Source organism: Lissotriton helveticus, chromosome 11 (assembly GCF_964261635.1).
Source record: "Lissotriton helveticus chromosome 11, aLisHel1.1, whole genome shotgun sequence".
NCBI classification, from domain to species: domain Eukaryota; kingdom Metazoa; phylum Chordata; class Amphibia; order Caudata; family Salamandridae; genus Lissotriton; species Lissotriton helveticus.
This window is the reverse complement of record NC_136072.1, coordinates 1,117,528,319-1,117,550,184: the sequence shown is the minus strand read 5'-3', so window position 1 is coordinate 1,117,550,184 and position 21,866 is coordinate 1,117,528,319. Positions and strand designations below refer to the sequence as shown.

Below are 21,866 nucleotides of genomic sequence, written 5' to 3'. Positions count from 1 at the left end.
CTTTAGAGCTCAGTACCTCAAATTGACAGTCTCTTTGTTGCAATGATGAGCACTGACCCGGAGACTGCAAAATTCCACATCAACTACCACCCACCTCTGGGTAACCTGCTCTTCATCGAATATCTCATAGATCTAGCTGCTCTAAAAGCAAATAACAACTCCAATAGCATCTTACTGGCAGACTTCAAATTACACTGGGTAAATAAATCTGTTTTAGGTGGGTGCCAACTAGCTCTCTTTTCAATAAACCACGACTGTATACAATTCCATTCCACACCTATTCATAAGAAATAAATCTATCCTTGACCTTCTCAGCAGAAAAAACCTTATTGATACTGATGAACTGGTCTGTCCACCTTCCTATTCTGTCTCTCTGTTAGAATATACCTATGAGCAAACAAGTAGACTGATGATCTGGGTAATGCCTTTGAACAATGATGACCATTCCCTATTAAGATTGAAATTTTCTTCAAACCGAATGTACTCAGTGGAGGAAGATACTGATCCTATTCCACTTGTAAAGATTAAAACTCTGCGAAGTTAGAAGTCTGAAATGAACATGAACATACTTAAAATAAATCAAAGGAAACTCTGTAAAAACTTGTAATAAACAGCAAATAATACAAACAACGCTCTTTCCAGACTGAAGGCGAACTCTTCAGAGCAGAAATCAATATTGATAAAACTAAATCCAGGAATCTGTTAATCATTATATCTGTTGTATCATTCTCCAAAGTACCAAAGAAGGCTGTGACAGGCACTCCTATTTCTTCATAAACAAAATAAAAATGATCAGGCCTTCTCTCCTGAAAATCAATACTGCCAATTTGTTTTTTTTTTACCTTTTTTCTTTTTTTTTTTCAATCCTGCCAATCTAACTATAACTGAATCTGCTAGAGGAAAACTCTCTCTGCTATCCACTCATCTTCCTTGACAGGCGTGGCCATCCCAGCCACCCATGCCCAGAACATATCACCCCTCATTCTCTACTTTATTTATGTATTCAACTCATTCTCAGTCCAAGGGTAGTGCCAGTGCTTAGTTTGTAAAACAAACTAAGTGCCAGCACCCTCGCCAGGAGGCCCCTGCAGCTTGCCCCTGCAAGCACTGCCAATGTCAGTCCCAACAGAATTACCAACAATCACAGTCCTACAGAAGTGACAATTGAGCCCATTCTAGGGACCCCAAACCTATGAGAATGGCTTGAACCACAGGAATTCGTTATTTTCAATGTATATTCAATAAACTACTGTTGTTGTGCTCATTCTTAAAAAGAAAGACATTTTCATCATGTAGCAGACTGTCATAAGTACCAGCATTGACAATTAAGTGTGTTGACCTCCGGCTCAAATTAAGTACTGGTACTGTGCCGGACTGCCTTAAAAATGGCCATGTGCGGGTGAACTGCCACGTGACCAACGAATGGCTACCATAATCACGGTGCCAAAACCTGGTAAACCCCCAGATGAGTGTTCCTCTTATCGGCCAATATTTCTGCTTAACGTTAAGGCCGGGAAACAACCTTTACAACGCAACTTTTACATCGCACTACCATTACAATGAAACTTTTACAACGCAACATCCATTACAACGCATGCCAATACAACGCAACCATTACAACGCATGACACTACAACGCACACCACTACAACGCATGTCTTTACAACGCAGCCTTTACAACGCATACCATTACAACGCATAACATTACCATCCAACACTTACCCTACTGTTGCACCCCCTGGAGTTAGAATAGTAATTTTTACCCCTACACTATCCAACACTTACCCTACTGTTGCACCCCCTGGAGTTAGAATAGTAAATTTTATCCCTACACTATCCAATACTTACCAAAACATGCAATGTAATGTTATGCGTTGTAATGGTATGCGTTGTAAAGGTATTATGCGTTGTAATGGAATGCGTTGTAAATGTTGTTTTTTAATTTTCGTTGTAATGGCATGCGTTGTAATGGAATGCGTTGTAAAGGATGTTGAGTTGTAAAAAATGTGTTGTAAAGGTATGCGTTGTAAAAGTGTGCGTTGCAGTGACATACATCCGTTGAGGCCAAGATACTAGCTAAACTGATCGCAATCCGACTGACCCCACACCACGACACCCTGATTCACCCGGACCAGTCCGGATTCATGCCCAATAGGAGCACAATGCTTAATCTCAGGAGAGTGCATGCAGTAATGGCATGTACATCCTGTCTCCAAGAGCCTGCAGTTATCCTCTCTCTCGGTGCCCGATGGCATTCGATATGGTGGAATGGCCATATTTGTTTGCAGTTCTCAGACACCTGGCCTTCGGCCCAAAATTCTGCGCCTAGGTGAAAGTACTGTACTCATGTCCACTTGCGCATGTGGTGGCAACTGGGCATATCTCCAAAGACTTTCCATTGGGGCGGGGTACGCGCCAGGGATGCCCCTTGTCTCCATTATTGTTTGCACTGGCAGACGTACTTTGCATCTGCCGCGGTACCCACCGCCATCATAATATGGTGGGTGGTATTTCACGTTACAATGGCGTAATGTTCGCCACCGCCGGCTCGACGGTGGCTATCGTTACGCCATCATAATGAGGCACTAAGTCTCTTTTTTGGAAGTTGAAAATCTCCAGTGGGATGTAGTTGGACGATGAAGCTGACGATAGTTCCACGAGACCGGATACCCTTTTGACGAAGATCCACTAAACAGGATTGGTTTGCAGTACAATAGTTATTGTTATTGTTACTTTAGTTTGTATAGCGCCAACTCACCTACAGGTCTCAAGACGCTTTCAGACCAAGAAGACACAACAATTTCCAGCAAGGGGAGGAGTAAGATAACCAAATAGTTAAAAGTGACCTAAGGCTTCCCTAAACAGAGTTGTTTTCAACTGCTTTCTAAACTGTAAAAGATTGTGTATGGGATGGGTTAAAAAGAGTTTGATAGTTTTACTTGCTGTGAGAGATTACACCAATAGAACTCAAACCCACTTGAATTAGAGCCTTTCATTTCCATCTTGTCTTCAGAAGGTATGAGTGATTTACTGAATCAAATGCTGAGGATAGGTTCAGTATTATGGGAAGTTAGGTGCTGGGCCAGTAACCTGGTGTCTGTGCCTAACAGGCAACGCCAGCCATATTACAATGTTTCTTGCGGACTTTCCATGATGGCGATGCTGCCATGGAAAGGCTGGTGGGGAATGGCTTTGGAGGCCGGTTGTGGGGCCCAGGGGGTCGGCGGGTGCACTTGGGGGGTACCCATGGTACCACCCTGCAGTTCCCTGCACTGAGTGGCAGGCACTGCAATGTTAAAATGCGGAATGCGACCGCCAGGGTGGTGGTCGCAACCTAATACCACAGTGCGGGACTGCCGCATGTCTGGCGGCCGGTCCCAACACCGTGAGGATCTGCGGCGTACCCCAGGGATCCTCCCTCAGCCCGATGCTGTTCAACATTTACATGGCCCCTCTCACACACGTAGCCGGACAGCACGACCTCAACATAATCTCCTACACCGAAGACACTCAGCTGATCCTCTCCCTCACCAAGGACCCCATCACTGCCAAAGCCAACCTCCAGAAAGGAATGTAGGCTGTTGCCAACTGGATGAAGACCAGCCATCTGAAGCTGAACTCTGACAAGACGGAGGTCCTCGTCCTCAGCTTCAACCCTTCAGCCTGGGATGACTCCTGGTGGCCGACGGCACTGGGGGCAGCCCCCACACCCACGGACCACGCACGCAACCTGGGAATCATCCTCGACTCAACGCTCTCAATGACCAAGCAAGTCAACGCCGTCTCCTCCTCCTGCTTCAACACCCTCCGCATGCTCCGCAAGATCTACAGATGGATCCCGACAGATACAAGAAAGACAGTCACCCAGGCCCTCGTCAGCAGAGCCCCGACCAAGCTCATCAAACGACTACAACGCATCCAAAATGCCTCGGCACGACTGATCCTCGACGTACCACGCCACGGCCACATCAACCCCCACTTGAGAAACCTGCACTGGCTCCCCTTCAACAAGAGGATATACTTCAAGCTCCTCACCCACGCACACAAGGCACTCCACAAGACTGGCCCAGCCTCGCCGCCAAGACATGGAACACCCTCCCACTGAGCTTACGATAGACCCAAGACCTGCTGACCTTCAGGAGGATACTCAAGACCTGGCTGTTCGATCAGTAGCGCCCCCCCCCAGCGCCTTGAGACCCTCGCGGGTATGTAGTGCGCTTTACAAATGATTGATTGACTTATTGATCGAGGATGGCAGGCGGACTCGGGTCTGCCTGCCATAATAATAGGCCACTTAGTTCGAACGTATCAATCTTCACCATGACCTCCTCCAGCAGCTCCCATCAACAATGCCTCCTTCTTGGACAACACTGGCTACCTTGCTCCTCTGAATTTTACATTCTCAGGTATTTTACTATGAAATTTCTTCTAACAATCCACTTCGTGAATCCCAGCCGTGATCTATTGCAGTTGGCCATACCTTTCAACTTTGAACTGGTATAACACACCTAGATGTCCGCAATTGGCGCTTTAAATTTTTGAGTGCTATTTTTCACTCAAAATGTTAAGGATTAATTTCTCCGGTTCCACAGATTGCAGTGTTGGTGTCAAATAATTTATTAAACTTTACTCTATTTCTATAAATTGATGTGGGATTTTTCTTGTGTTGCGTTTTTATTACTTATTAAGTGCTGCAGGAATTATTTGCACAGTGCAGCTAAGTCAAGCCTGACTGCCCCTGATCCAAGCTACTGAAGGGTTAAGCCGAGGTAATATGGTAATTTTTCTAGTTCACCCTGACAAGGATTGAGGCTGTTGCTTGTGAAGAACTCACCCCTCCTCAACCAACAACCGACTTTCTCGCATCCATATTTCTTGTTTCCTTATAAGGAAGAAACATGTGACGTTATAGTTTTTCAGTTCACTTAAGTATGAAACTTTTTCTAATCTATACAGGTGATGTTAAAGGAGAAACACTGATCAAACTTTCCTTTGGCCCCGTTGTCTATTACGCTCTCCCAATCTGTGAATATTTCAACGAGATTACCTTTGCCTGCTCAGATAACAACTCCATTCAGGAGATACAGAAATGGCTGGATAATGAACCTGATGCCTTGGACTGGAGTCAGACAATAAGGATGATTTGTGAGCTTCAAGGCTGTGGGTGAGGGTTCTGCTATATATTAAGACTGTCCTACTGTGATTTCCTTTTACAACTTTTCTTGTATATCCTTTTACAGGAAGCTAGTGCTCACTGAGTGAAGCAGACCTAGAATGGGAAAGTTAAGGAAAATGAAAGTTTAGAAAAATAAGGAAAAATCTCCTATTCACTATGCTTGGACTTCTTGTAATACGGTTTCTACTAATGAAGTAAGACTGTTTGTTTAGGCAACGTAAGGCTCAAATATATGAGGACTAGGTCTATGCGTACCATCGCAATATGTTGACCCGATTCCTGGCTAGCTCACAGCGCAACATCCGGACCCGTGCCTAATGACGTCTACAACCTCAGAAGATGACCACCCTAATCCAGCCAAGGAAAACCTGAAAACAGATCTTACCCTTTCATTAGTAACTCAGGCATGCCCAAAGAGATGCACACAAGAAGGTTCACAAATTGCTGTTTCAATATTTAGTGACGCAAGTTGACTCTTGTGTAACATATGAGCGCTGCAATAATTAATAGAATGAAGCAAAACAATGTCCCCAGCATAACAAGAATGGTGAAAAGAATGAATAATTAAACCATTGTACATTTGCATTAGATAATATGAATGCACATAATTGTACTCTTACGTAGCTCTACCTACGCTAACATAGGGGATGGGGTTCTGCCATATACCTTAGAGTGGTCTAACTACCCAGTTACCGGTGTGCATGTGTCATCGAGTAGAAAGTCCTCATGTTAGAGCAGTCTGCCACCCGTCTCGGAAAGTCGACTGGGCTAGAATTCAGGCACAGGGTGACCACAGAAATCTAGTGGGATGCTCCTCTGCCTCAGTAAAGGCTTGTCCAGTTTATATACTACCTGCATTCAGTGCTTGAGCTCTTATCCGGCTGCATCTTGTTTAATCTATGACGAACTGGCCCGTAACATTCAGCAGTTAATAACACAGTTTGTACAGGGTACCAGGGACCTTGCACAGAGTGTTCTAGCAGATGATAATATGCCTGCTAGGAAATATGCATGCAAACTGTTATTTTATGAATATGCTATTTCATACTGATGTGTAAGCAAAATATGTTACAAGATCACTGTTTAAAAAGATGTCAACTTCAAATGTGAGCATGTAAAAACGGAAGTGTTTGTGCACAGGGCCTAATAACCACACAACATTCAATGATCATGAACACAGTTACTCACAATCACGGATAAACCAAATGCTCACTAAGCTACCTTTGATTCTATTTTAACATCTTTCCTGACATAAATACTTTCCATACCAATTCAATTGTAGGTCTTGATGAAAGTGATGATTAGTCCACCATTTGATGAATGTTGCACTAAAGTTGTAAATTGTGTATGAAAGGGAGATTATGTTTTGGGTTATTGTCACCCTCCCTAATTTAATAGTGAAAACATACAAAGTGCAATTACCCTCTTGCTCACCACATTTTTATAGGATTATCATTTTGAATGATGAATCCTCACTTTCATAATATGGTAGGCTTCATAACTGGGTTCAACATGTATACATTGTAAGCAGCCAAAGTGCTCCTGCCTTATGTACATCATTCGGGTGGAGTCAATATGACGATCACATTGAAAGTAGCTTGTTTGTCATTTACATGTTTTTGATAAAAAAAATGCCATTAATAAAAGAAAATGCAGGGTCTGTAGCTTGCCCAGCTTAGTTTACATTTTGTGACAGAGCTACCACATCAAAAGGTTTTAGGACCAACAGAAATAGAAATTGTGTTTAGGCTAAATTTTGTTGTGTCAAATATAACGGTACACAGACATAATATCGACTCCAAAATATCGTTTGGACAGAATATCGAGTTTTAAATATCGTTTGGAGAAAATATCGACAGGACAGAATATCGACAGCCAAAATATCGTTTTTAAGGTAAGTGAAGTAATATCGACTGTAAATAATATAGAAAGTAAAAATATCCAAGTATATAATCTAGATAGTAAAAAATATCGTTTTTTAAATAATATGTAATTATTTATAGTGTTTTTATGTTATAATATGTGTGAAAAGGGTCATTTAATGTTATAATTATTTTTAATTAATGATATTTTTTAAATTATTGTGTAATTTTATTCTGTAGCGGGTTGTGGGTTTATAGGGGAATAGGGTGGGAAGTAATTTAATTATAATTAATTAAATATGTAAATGTATTAATTGGTAGTAATAATTAATTAATTGGTAATTAAATAATATTTGTTAATTATTTAAAATTTAATTGGTAATTAATTTAATTTAATTTATTAATTGCTAATTATGTAAATTAAAATAATGTATTTCCTGTAGCGGGTTGTGGGTTTATAGGGGAATAGGGTGGGAAGTAATTTAATTATTATTTATTAAATATGTAAATGTATTAATTGGTAGTAATATTTAATTAATTGGTAATTAAATAATATTTGTTAATTATTTAAAATGTAATTGGTAATTAATTTAATTTAATTGATTAATTGCTAATAATGTTTAATTAAAGGGGTATTTTTAGGGTTCAGGGTCAGTTTTTAGTTTTTGGGTAAAGGGGTATTTTTAGGGTTCAGGGTCAGTTTTTAGTTTTTGGGTAAAGGGGTATTTTTAGGGTTCAGGGTCAGTTTTTAGTTTTTGGGTAAAGGGGTATTTTTAGGGTTCAGGGTCAGTTTTTAGTTTTTGGGTAAAGGGGTATTTTTAGGGTTCAGGGTCAGTTTTGGGTTTTTGGGTAAAGGGGTATTTTTAGGGTTCAGGGTCAGTTTTTAGTTTTTGGGTAAAGGGGTATTTTTAAGGTTCAGGGTCAGTTTTGGGTTTTTGGGTAAAGGGTTTTTTTAGGGTTCAGGGTCAGTTTGGGGTTTTTGGGGTACAGGGGTACAGTGTAAAAATAAAGTAAAATTAAATTTACATTAATTTAATTTAATGAAATGAAATGAAATTAAATTATATTTAAATAATTTTAAATAATTTAAATTAAAAAAATTATTATATACTTACCAATACTTACGTTGTAATGGTAGTGCGTTGTAAAAGTTGCGTTGTAACGTCATATATCCACTGTTGCACTCTTTGCAGTGGGAATAGTAATTTTTACTCTTTTGTATTTGTACGTTAATAATATTGGCTATTATTTAATTAAATTTTGTTACTATATATATATATGTTTTAAGAAATATGATTAAAAAAATATTATTTTTTTACTTTCATTAGTTATTTAATTATTAAAAGTTATTTTAAGTATTGTTAATTATATTTTAGTAATTATTTTTTTATATTAATGTAATTAAACATTGTTTTTATTAAAGTCGATATTTTTTACAACTATATTTTTGTAAACGATATTTTGTACTCGATATTTTTGTACTTACCTGTTTGTACATACAAACTCGATATTTTGGTTGTAGATATTTTTTCCTCGATATTTTGGGTAGTCGATATTTTGGTAGTCGATATTATTTCAGTGATCCAAATATAACACCTGACAATATGACAATGCCCAATTTTACCTCCATAATGAGATGCTCAAATGACAGACCGACAAATCACAGGACATGAGCAACGTTTACCTCTTTCTTTTTCTGACTAAAAGTGAAGCACTAACAGAGAGAAGCAGTGAATTCAATTAATTCACATTATACGCAGCATGCACACGCCATAAAAACCACTCAAGACACGGCCCAAGAAATGCTCAGTATTGTAAGCAAACATCGACAACTCCATAGACAGGATGCAAAGTTGAATGTATGTCAGTACAACGCGATCTTTTAAATCGTGGTACTTTACAATGCTGCCATTACACCGCAAGTCGTTACAACGACTTGCGTTGGAGGGCCGGATTGTGTAATATTATAATTTTATATTCCAACACCAGTCCACGTAACAGTAGGGAAGGTGTGAGAATATAAAATTACAATATTCCTTAACCAACAGCGCCATCCAGCGCAAGTCGTAGTAACGACTTGCGTTGTAATGGCAGCGTTGTTAAGGTAGTGCGGTGTAAACACCTCGTTGTAAACGATGTTTCTCTGCAAAGTTGCAGACCATGTGCAGAGATGCAAAATGCAACATAAAGGCCTCCACTATTAGCACAAAAACAGTTTAATTTGAAATTACAAGAGGTGTGGATATAAGCACTCTAGATTCCCATCTGCAACATTTCACCTGCGACAAGCTGGTGACCTCCATTGTACCAGATGGCCAAGAAATTGAGATTACCGCAAACATTAGGTGTTACTATTCATATTTCAACTATAATACACCATTCCTAATGGTGCTTACTAACACCTATACTAGAAAATATACTTTTGGAGATGTTGAGTCGGAGTGCAAAGCGAGTATAATTTGTTGTAACGTAATTATGTGAATTTACAGGAAACCTTTGCAAGATAACATGGAATTATGCAAGGAGCATAAGCCTGCATTTTTCTAAGCTCAACATGCACCATCGAGTCCATAATGGACCTAATGATGAATTATGACCTTTGAAAATAGAACTAAATGTAACAGAACTAGAACAGTAGCACCCAGCAGCCATTGATGCTCTATTGCTGTGTTCTTGGTATCAATTGTTGCTCGAAATTACGCAAAATTATGCAAACAGGCATAGTTGCAAAATGTTGGTAATTTCGAAAAATTACTTAGATTACCAAATCAAAATCAAAATTTCTTCCAGGCCTAATGTTGGGAAGTCATTGGACCTTGAAAAGGGTATTATGTATTTTTGGATGTTGGTCAACAAACTGATAGACTCTGTTGGATGATTTTATCATTGGTGTCAAATATTTGCATGACCAAGCCATGACACAAGTGACGCTTAAATATAGCAATGGCCAGAGCCACACACCTATGCAAAACACACAGGTTATCTGCCCTCCACAGCTTCCCACACCCTGAGCTGCTTTAGAAGCAAGAGCTGTTCAACAGGCAGGCAAATAGCTATCTTATGCTATACTATGGAAACAGAAGACACTGTATAATGCATGTTTTCTCTAAGGAAGACAGATTGACAATAACAATTTCTGGTTACAATGCAATTGTGAAACACCTTTAGGATAATGTTCTATTAAAACACTGGTTCTGTGGGGTCATCTTTACATCTAAGTGGCCCCCGTTTCTGAGCATGAATTGATCCTTTTAGGGCAGATGTCTTCAAACTTTTTGATGCCGAGACCCCCTTGTCAAACTTTTCTAGGGCTACGAACCCCCTTCTGCCAAAAATGTCTAGAATCTTGTACCCTTCATCATCGACAACTATCGACAACTATAAACGCCCCCAATTCCTATAGCAAATCATTTAGCTAAAAACAAAGGGCCTAATTTATGAGGAATTGGCATATTTATGAAATATGGTGCATTCCTGACCTTTTCCCTTGCATTGGCGCACAAATCGCTTCCTAGCACCAACACAGGCAGGATTGTTTTTGTACAGGAAGGGGCACCTTCCTTCACAAAAACAATCCAGAGGCGTTTTTCTCTTTCTATGTGAGCTGCAGAATGCAGCACACATGGAAAGAGGAAACAACTAGGAGAAATAAAACCATCTCTCCTTGTTACACCTCCACTGGGGAGGCATCTGTTTTTTTAAACTTCCCAGGTTTAAGTGATTTTGTAAATATTGGGCAGCATCAAAATCCATGGGTGTTGCGTGGGAATCTCACACAAAGCTCATGGAACACCTCCTTGATGCAGAGTATTTCAAAGCAGTGTTTTGTGCTGCTATGTCTTACTCCATATCTATGAGGTCATGCAAAGCCATGCAGGGTGATTTTGCACCACCTCATAGGTATGGTTGAGAGGTTTGTGCCACTGGAGGGTCAAAAGTGATGCTCTGGCGATGCAAGCCTCTCATAAATAAACCCCAGAATATTCTGGGACTTACTTTTGAAGACTTGCCACACCTTTACGCCACCTTGTGCCATATTTACAAAGTGACGCATTTAAGCGGATGTGTCACTTTGTAAAGGCCTGTTCTACATTATAATGTTTGTAGGGTGGGCGTTTCCCCGCAATAAATGGTTGTAGAAGTGACGCAGTGAAATCTATGAGATTTCACTGTGACACTTCTAGGACACTACTGTGTCAATATCTTACATCTGGCTCACAGTAGTTGTGAAACTGACTCAGGCCCTTTCACATGGGGCCTGCCCCATGTGAAAGGCCCATTGCTGGAGCTGTGTCTGTTTTCAGACACACCCCAGCAATGTGTCACTTTTGCACCTACATACTTTAGAAATACTGACGTATCTTTAACGGGATGCACCATACATTAAATGCGGCACATCCATTGTGACAAGGAGGGCACAGTGAAAACTGCTGTCTTCCTGTTTTGTCGCAGCGATGCAACAATTTTCATAAATGAGGCCCACTGTACGTTTTTGAGGTCTTTCATCAACAGGTATCTACATAAAAAACTAATGGGCAGCACAAATGAAAAATAAATTAAAAAGTTGTTACTGAGTGCGAAATGCACTGTAGTACATTATGAAACCTCTATTAGTGAGTACACTGCAGAGGTCTACATGTAACCAGAGAGCCACAGAATTACATCTTGCTTGGTTCAGTGGAAACTAGTGATGTGTAGTTTTAGTGCTACGGGTTCACTGCCTATGACAGAGAGTACTGTGAATATGCAAGTCATTATTTTATACTTACATTACACACAGTGTAAGATAGAGTGCTGCAAAAGGTGGACATAGTTTTATGATAAAATTGAGCTTCCAAAACGTAGACTTTAGTAACACCAGAGTGTATGTAATGCAAACTATTTTCCCCATAGTTGTCCCTTCAATTCCTCTTTAGGGGTGCTAAAGGCTGTGTAAATGCAGTTGCTGTGAAAAGCAAGCACTTCCCAGCCCAGTTGTTAACGGTCAGCACTTCCACTAAAAAAAAACATTTTTATCATCACAAAGCTTGGAGTGATTTGATTAATTAAAACCGGACCTGCTCCCAAGCATCCCTTACACTTTTACATTTGCATTTCATCCAGAGAAGCAGCTGATAATCTTAATTAGCCCTCTTTGGAGGGCTGTCTTTCTTCAAAAGGAAAGTACACATTTTGAATTGCAGGGAGAAGTGAAGCTGGGGAATGCGCGACCCCCTTGCTAGGACTCCAGGGCCCCCCTGGGCGTCGCGCCCCACAGATTGAAGACCTCTGTTTTAGGGTATTCAGAGTCACCTTTTACAGGAAGAACTCTATAGACATGTCCAAAGAAATATTGAGACCAGAAATCAACTTTGGTGTCTCTTGAGACACATTAGGGTACATACTCCAGGACTAAGGAAAGCGTTGTCTTTTGCTGTAGCGTACAAAAGGAGACTTAGGAACAATACCTGACATGAACCAGTCAGTTAGCTCAAACTCAGTGCTCTATTGCACTGCCTTAAAGACTGGATTAACATATCTTTCCTGTGAGATAATGAGGAGATGACATCTGGAAAGAAGATAAGAATGTATTTGGGTTTGTATATGGAAGGTTACTAAAACCATCTATGTTTAGGGTTTTACTGGAGTGTGAGAGATGTATATAGGTACTTACCTTTCTAGTATCTTGAGAAATAGGTGTTGGGTGTAGAACAGGTAAGGTGAGAAATGGATGCTCCTACCTTGATTGTATAACTGATTAGTTAATGTGGCTGTGTTTTCAAGAGAGATCTAGGTGAAGGATGCAGAAAGTCCTTACAGGAGACCAAGAGGGGTAATTTAAGATGCTTAAGGTTCAAAAGATGTGAAGGTTAAGGCCTGTAAATTGGACCAAAATGTCCCTAGTGCCAGAGATGTATGTTTTGCAAGTCACATGTCTGATATTGGAAACAGGGGGCCATATCAATGTTTGTTTTTTAAATGAGGAAGATTGTCGACAAGATGCAGGTCTATGATGTAATATGGTGGGTGAAAAAATAGATGTTCTATTTGATTTCCCCACAATTCACACTAAATTGTTCCTCAGCAGTCACACGTTCTTGGTTGGTAATTAAGGCTTAATTGATATCATAAGGAATGTTTCCATTGGAATCCAATGTGTCCTTGTAAGGTCTTTAGCTTCTTTTAGGTTTAGGGGACGTGATAGAAACAGCTGAAAGGAGAGCAAATGATTTCCAAGGAAGGGTTCATGGACTGGAAAATGGAATATTAAAGCAGAGAGGAGCATGAGGATAATGATACTCACCAGATGATATTTATACAAGTGTTGTGGCCTATCACATACCTTGGACAATACTCTTCATTGATTGAAATAATGAACACACTTCTCATCAAGACATGAAGTGGGTAACATCTATTTGGTCTGCACCCAAACTTTGTCAAGTAAAGATATAATGGATGGCATTCAAGCAGATATTTTATATTACAAGTACTGGCTTCATAAAAGCAACCAATCATTGTATGTATAGTATTACAGAAATATCCTTTTATGTGACCACTGAGACCTTCATTACAAGTGAGATGAAATTCAGGATTCGGACAGAAACTCCAATTTTGGAACACATCAAAAATTCATCATCATCGCTAAACATCAGTATTTAGATAACAAATTTAGACATAAAATGACACACAGTACAAACTGTCATCATTCTCATTAAAGCACAAAAAGAAAAAAAGAAAAAAAGATAAAAAAAGTTAAAACATCTATACAATTTCAGTTCAATACGACATTAACAAGCAATTTCTTCCATGAGACTTAAAACGGAACCGACCAAGCAAGAAACAACATAATGACAAAGTGACTGTAGAAAAATAAGTACAGGTTTACATGTAAAAAATGCCATCTGACTTAGGGTACGTTACCAAATATTGACAAGTAAATGATCTAAAAAATGTGAAAAAAAGACAAAGTGCAACAGTGTTTGGCCTGAACGTCCATCATAAGGACATGGATTGTGGCAATATCATAATTAAAATTACATCTTACACTGCCTATAAGATATCTTGTCACTGAATGCCTTTTCAATACATAATTTAACAAAATAAGAGAATGTTATGTACTAGGAGAGAATACTCGCAAGCCTTGGTCTTAGTCATTTCAATTTTTCCCTAGTCTACCCACTCTTTCCTAGTAAAGCTGCTTAACCCAAGCTTTATCGTGCAAGGTTATTTGTGTGGCTGTGAAGTACAGGTCAGGGTTATACCATGCATGCCATAACACGCATGCCTTTACAACATAACCATTATAACGCAAATGCCATTACCACGCATTTATTTACTACACATATACCTTTACCACACATGCCATTACAGCATAAAAAATTATATATATATATATATATATATATATGTGTGTGTGTGTGTGTGTGTGTGTGTATATATATATATATATATATATATATATATATATATCCACAAAATTCCAACTCCTTCTGGATCCCTGCAACCCGTGAGAGGTGGCGTGCACACCGGCGGAGTAATGCCGACACAGGTATGCTTTCTTGCGCCCAAAGTCCATAAAGCACGCTCTCAGGACAAACCGAGGAAGTCACCCAATCTCCATAGTGCTGTTTATTTCACAACGCGTTTCGCCGACAAACGGCTTGATCACGTGAAAGAATGCAACAAAAACATTGGCTTATAGCTTTGTGTATGCATGGACATAAACAGAGGACTCACATATTCGTAAATTGATTGCATTGTAAACGTCTGAGAAATGCAACATTACCTCATATCTGACACGAATAATAAATAATATTGTCTCTGTTTTTTTCAACACAAGAAAAATAATAATAAAATAATAATAAACTCATGTACAAAACATCCTTGTAAGTGTCTCTCGAAAATTACCGAAGTCCACAAAATAAGGTCCATTCCATCTGTAACGTGTGAAACTCATTGTATAGAACCACATTAAAATAACATGGAACATATCGTGCAACCCGACCTGGTTGTCAGGCATCCCGTAACCCCTCCCATTCTCACACTAAATGCGTGTGGAACTGAGTGTAGGCTCCCATCGTCAGTCATGTTCGAGAGTCAAGCCTCAATACGGGAAAACAAAATGATAATAACATCTTATTGGCCAGTGCCCAAAGATTCCAAATTAGTTCATCATCACAGAGACACGCACAAGTGAAAAGCAGGTAATGGCAAGGGCCCAGGTTGAGGTTATTAACCTCACGTTGGGCTAGATGGATTGCCCGTCCTGCCCCCGCTAAAAGGATTTCCGGACCTGTGGGTTGATGCAGTGAGGGGACCAGAGGAGGCGCTAACAATCATGCAAAAACATATGGATACACTTTCCAATCATCACGGACTGTCCTGCCAAAACCCGTATTGCCACAAGGTATGATTATCACCCCTGCATCACTCACCCGGTTAAGAACTAAATTCTGGGACTTGTGGTTCACGACGATCACGTGGGCTGCTTGGAGTGAGCAAAGACATCAAGGGTGGGGTGGGCCATGTTCAATTAGCATGGGGCGGGACACATATATAATGTAATGTTTGGATATGCCTCTTGAAACACCTTTTGGCGCTGATGAAGGCCGACTGGGCCGAAATGCATTCGCCGCTGCACTGTGATTAAAGGTGTCTTCGTGGTTTCCCCCATGGCGGCCTCTGCTCTTTTCTTTTGGAGGAGTTACTTTGTGATATATATATATCTTCTTCTTTTGGAGAATTGCTTTGATATTTCAGCGTCAACGCCAACATTCACGCATCAGAGACCCCCGCATTGCAAAGCGGCTGCGGTGTTGTTGGCTTCTGTTTCGACGGACTGCTTGTCTCCAGGGTACTGGATTTACGCTGCAACCCACCATCAATCTCGGGAGGTACTGGGCGGTGGGCTATGTGGAATTCATTCCCGATGTCCCTGCCTCCACTTGGCCCGGAGGATTGGTGGTTTATGCGGTACTGGGGACCCGAGGAGGTACTAATTTTGGGAGGCACATCAACATTGAGGATGGTAAAACTATGTGATGCCGTCCCCTTCCCTGACATTTTCAGCTCATCTGAATTTTGCATTCTGGGACATGTAGGCGTTATTGAACTTGCCACAAACTTTACTCACCATGGAGGCGGAGCTATCACTCAGGCAACAGGATGCAGCTGGGTATTTGAAACCGCGATAGTTATCGCGCATCCTGTGAACACCTCAAGGCACTGAAGAAGGCTGTGATGTATGCCGAAATGCATTTGCCGTTTTTGTGTTCCGAATTAAAGCCTCCAAAACTTCCCCGCCTGGTGTCTCTTCTTCTTTTGGAGAATTGCTTTGATATTTCAGCGTGAACGCCAACATTCACGCATCAGAGACCCCCGCATTGCAAAGCGGCTGCGGTGTTGTTGGCTTCTGTTTCGACGGACTGCTTGTCTCCAGGGTACTGGATTTGCGCTGCAACCCACCATCAATCTCGGGAGGTACTGGGCGGTGGGCTATGTGGAATTCATTCCCGATGTCCCTGCCTCCACTTGGCCCGGAGGATTGGTGGTTTATGCGGTACTGGGGACCCGAGGAGGTACTAATTTTGGGAGGCACATCAACATTGAGGATGGTGAAACTATGTGATGCCGTCCCCTTCCCTGACATTTTCAGCTCATCTGAATTTTGCATTCTGCGACAAGTAGGCGTTATTGAACTTGCCACAAACTTTACTCACCATGGAGGCGGAGCTATCACTCAGGCAACAGGATGCAGCTGGGTATTTGAAACCGCGATAGTTATCGCGCATCCTGTGAATACCTCAAGGCACTGAAGAAGGCTGTGATGTATGCCGAAATGCATTTGCCGTTTTTGTGTTCCGAATTTAAGCCTCCAAAACGTCCCCGCCTGGTGTCTCTTCTTCTTTTGGAGAATTGCTTTGATATTTCAGCGTGAACGCCAACATTCACTCATCAGAGACCCCCGCATTGCAAAGCGGCTGCGGTGTTGTTGGCTTCTGTTTCGACGGACTGCTTGTCTCCAGGGTACTGGATTTGCGCTGCAACCCACCATCAATCTCGGGAGGTACTGGGCGGTGGGCTATGTGGAATTCATTCCCGATGTCCCTGCCTCCACTTGGCCCGGAGGATTGGTGGTTTATGCGGTACTGGGGACCCGAGGAGGTACTAATTTTGGGAGGCACATCAACATTGAGGATGGTGAAACTATGTGATGCCGTCCCCTTCCCTGACATTTTCAGCTCATCTGAATTTTGCATTCTGGGACATGTAGGCGTTATTGAACTTGGCACAAACTTTACTCACCATGGAGGCGGAGCTATCACTCAGGCAACAGGATGCAGCTGGGTATTTGAAACCGCGATAGTTATCGTGCATCCTGTGAACACCTCAAGGCAATGAAGAAGGCTGTGATGTATGCCGAAATGCATTTGCCGTTTTTGTGTTCCGAATTAAAGCCTCCAAAACGTCCCCGCCTGGTGTCTCTTCTTCTTTTGGAGAATTGCTTTGATATTTCAGCGTGAACGCCAACATTCACGCATCAGAGACCCCCGCATTGCAAAGCGGCTGCGGTGTTGTTGGCTTCTGTTTCGACGGACTGCTTGTCTCCAGGGTACTGGATTTGCGCTGCAACCCACCATCAATCTCGGGAGGTACTGGGCGGTGGGCTATGTGGAATTCATTCCCGATGTCCCTGTCTCCACTTGGCCCGGAGGATTGGTGGTTTATGCGGTACTGGGGACCCGAGGAGGTACTAATTTTGGGAGGCACATCAACATTGAGGATGGTGAAACTATGTGATGCCGTCCCCTTCCCTGACATTTTCAGCTCATCTGAATTTTGCATTCTGGGACATGTAGGCGTTATTGAACTTGCCACAAACTTTACTCACCATGGAGGCGGAGCTATCACTCAGGCAACAGGATGCAGCTGGGTATTTGAAACCGCGATAGTTATCGCGCATCCTGTGAACACCTCAAGGCACTGAAGAAGGCTGTGATGTATGCCGAAATGCATTTGCCGTTTTTGTGTTCCGAATTAAAGCCTCCAAAACGTCCCCGCCTGGTGTCTCTTCTTCTTTTGGAGAATTGCTTTGATATTTCAGCGTGAACGCCAACATTCACGCATCAGAGACCCCCGCATTGCAAAGCGGCTGCGGTGTTGTTGGCTTCTGTTTCGACGGACTGCTTGTCTCGAGGGTACTGGATTTGCGCTGCAACCCACCATCAATCTCGGGAGGTACTGGGCGGTGGGCTATGTGGAATTCATTCCCGATGTCCCTGCCTCCACTTGGCCCGGAGGATTGGTGGTTTATGCGGTACTGGGGACCCGAGGAGGTACTAATTTTGGGAGGCACATCAACATTGAGGATGGTGAAACTATGTGATGCCGTCCCCTTCCCTGACATTTTCAGCTCATCTGAATTTTGCATTCTGGGACATGTAGGCGTTATTGAACTTGCCACAAACTTTACTCACCATGGAGGCGGAGCTATCACTCAGGCAACAGGATGCAGCTGGGTATTTGAAACCGCGATAGTTATCGCGCATCCTGTGAACACCTCAAGGCACTGAAGAAGGCTGTGATGTATGCCGAAATGCATTTGCCGTTTTTGTGTTCCGAATTAAAGCCTCCAAAACGTCCCCGCCTGGTGTCTCTTCTTCTTTTGGAGAATTGCTTTGATATTTCAGCGTGAACGCCAACATTCACGCATCAGAGACCCCCGCATTGCAAAGCGGCTGCGGTGTTGTTGGCTTCTGTTTTGACGGACTGCTTGTCTCCAGGGTACTGGATTTGCGCTGCAACCCACCATCAATCTCGGGAGGTACTGGGCGGTGGGCTATGTGGAATTCATTCCCGATGTCCCTGTCTCCACTTGGCCCGGAGGATTGGTGGTTTATGCGGTACTGGGGACCCGAGGAGGTACTAATTTTGGGAGGCACATCAACATTGAGGATGGTGAAACTATGTGATGCCGTCCCCTTCCCTGACATTTTCAGCTCATCTGAATTTTGCATTCTGGGACATGTAGGCGTTATTGAACTTGCCACAAACTTTACTCACCATGGAGGCGGAGCTATCACTCAGGCAACAGGATGCAGCTGGGTATTTGAAACCGCCATAGTTATCGCGCATCCTGTGAACACCTCAAGGCACTGAAGAAGGCTGTGATGTATGCCGAAATGCATTTGCCGTTTTTGTGTTCCGAATTAAAGCCTCCAAAACGTCCCCGCCTGGTGTCTCTTCTTCTTTTGGAGAATTGCTTTGATATTTCAGCGTGAACGCCAACATTCACGCATCAGAGACCCCCGCATTGCAAAGCGGCTGCGGTGTTGTTGGCTTCTGTTTCGACGGACTGCTTGTCTCCAGGGTACTGGATTTGCGCTGCAACCCACCATCAATCTCGGGAGGTACTGGGCGGTGGGCTATGTGGAATTCATTCCCGATGTCCCTGCCTCCACTTGGCCCGGAGGATTGGTGGTTTATGCGGTACTGGGGACCCGAGGAGGTACTAATTTTGGGAGGCACATCAACATTGAGGATGGTGAAACTATGTGATGCCGTCCCCTTCCCTGACATTTTCAGCTCATCTGAATTTTGCATTCTGGGACATGTAGGCGTTATTGAACTTGCCACAAACTTTACTCACCATGGAGGTGGAGCTATCACTCAGGCAACAGGATGCAGCTGGGTATTTGAAACCGCGATAGTTATCGCGCATCCTGTGAACACCTCAAGGCACTGAAGAAGGCTGTGATGTATGCCGAAATGCATTTGCCGTTTTTGTGTTCCGAATTAAAGCCTCCAAAACGTCCCCGCCTGGTGTCTCTTCTTCTTTTGGAGAATTGCTTTGATATATATATATATATATATATATAAATATATATATATATATATATATATATATATATATATATACCCATTTGAAACGAAGTCCCACTCAGATCAATCCTGACACCGGAATTCACAAGTGTTGTTCAGCAAAGGTTGGGGGTTTATTCATGTCATAAACCTGCCGTGCCGCGTCTCGCCACTGAAATGGCTTTTTCACACAGCATTATCGAACAAAGCCCAGTCGTTACATACACTTCTGTTTACCCCCAACCTTTGCTGAACAACACTTGTGGATTCCTGCATCAGGATTGATCTGAGTGCGCGAATGGGACTTCGTTTCAAATGGATATTAATTGCTGGTTTTCTTCGCCGGTTTTCCCGCCACCCCTATAAAGATTGGGAGCACTGAAAGGAGTTTCTTGGATAAATATATATATATATATATATATATGCGTATATATATATATATATATATATATATATATATATATATATATATATATATATATATATACATATATATATATATATATTATCTACTGGTGCTTGCCAGTAGGTAGTTATATTTAGGACCTATTTTCCATTGGAAATCCGCAACATTCTATTTGAAATAACTTTGGCGCCGGTTGACGACTCTTTGTGAAATTTTCAAAACTGATGGGGCGCTCCGGTCCGTTCCTATCCTGAAAGTCTTGGGGTGATTCGTGAAGCGGGAGCTGAGAAAAAAGGCGGGGTTCCAAAACATGTTTTCCCCTTGCAATTTTCCATAGGTACCGTTCATCACGGCTACATCCCGAATGGCTGAACGGAATTACACCAAATTTGGCAAAGTGGTAGTCCTTGGTTCAGACTTGTGCCTTTTGCTTAAATGGTGTAAATCCTTTCAGTAGTTCCTGAAAAAATTACAATTAAAATACATATTTATCTATGACCTCGTGGATCCGCACATCTTGCGCGCACTCTAAGCGCACCGTAGCAATCACGCGCTGAATGCTAATTGGCTGTCAAGTGGTTGTTAACATTCAAAACCAGGAACTGTTGGGAGACATTTTGTGCCTCGAAGAAGGGAGGATCTAGAAAATAGTGGGGCAAGTGTTCAAAAGGTATAAAGGAGGCATGTAAGAAATATTTTGATCATTTAAACCTGCTTATGGGATCCCAAAAACATTTTTTTGGGGGGGAAATGGAGAAATGTGTGTTGGGTACATGGATCTGCCGTAATAAAAATAAAAAATGAAGCAGGGGCTCCTGTACTTGTTTAAGCATTAGCTACCTGGGAGGGCCAAGTCCCGGGCTCTAAAATATTACATTTGATGGGGGTCCAGAGGGGCCCTGTAGCCCGGGGACCTCTACTCCTTGGTGCTACAAAATAAATGGATGAGGGAGCTCAAAGTTCCATCTAAGCCCCAGGGATTACCACCTTCCGTGATTTTTTATATTTTGGGAGGGGGGCCGCTTGGTCTGCATTCTGAAGCAGTCGAAAGCCTTGGGCAACACCGCCCCCCAGGAGCGGTTCCTGCTGTATCTACCCCCGGGACACTGCTGTTTGCTATGGCAGGGCCGGAGTGGAGGTTCCTGCTCTGTCATAGCAAAATTGAGGGCATATGATATTAACAAGTGCCATTTCACCACAATTATTGTAAAAAAGCCAAATATGCGGTGAAAATTATATTGCCCTATTTACTAGGTGACGCTAAGATGCATTAATGCTTGTTAGCAGCCGGTTTACTAAGGGCTCGACTCGTATCTTCAGTGAGTTGCAATGTAGGTGTTCTCAGTGGGAAGGTAGGTGTTTCTATGAGAATATAAAAAGAAAGAGGGAGGTATGACAATAGCGTTGTATTTACAAGGCGGACCTGGATTTGGGGACCAATAGGAAAACTCTCGCTAATTGCGGTTTATGTCGGATCCTAACATCTGTTCTGAAGTAGACTTAAGCATGTTTAATATGCGAGGTGGCAGATTTACAAATTCCTTGCGTCACTTTTGCATCACTTTTAACATGGGAAAAGTGAC

The 21,866-nt window shown here is 42.0% G+C and overlaps 1 pseudogene; it reads left to right on the top strand.

The window, feature by feature from the left end:
• Positions 1-4,930: 4,930 nt before the first annotated feature.
• Positions 4,931-21,866, top strand: part of LOC144790947 (nicotinamide N-methyltransferase-like) — a 61,563-nt pseudogene continuing 44,627 nt past the window's right edge.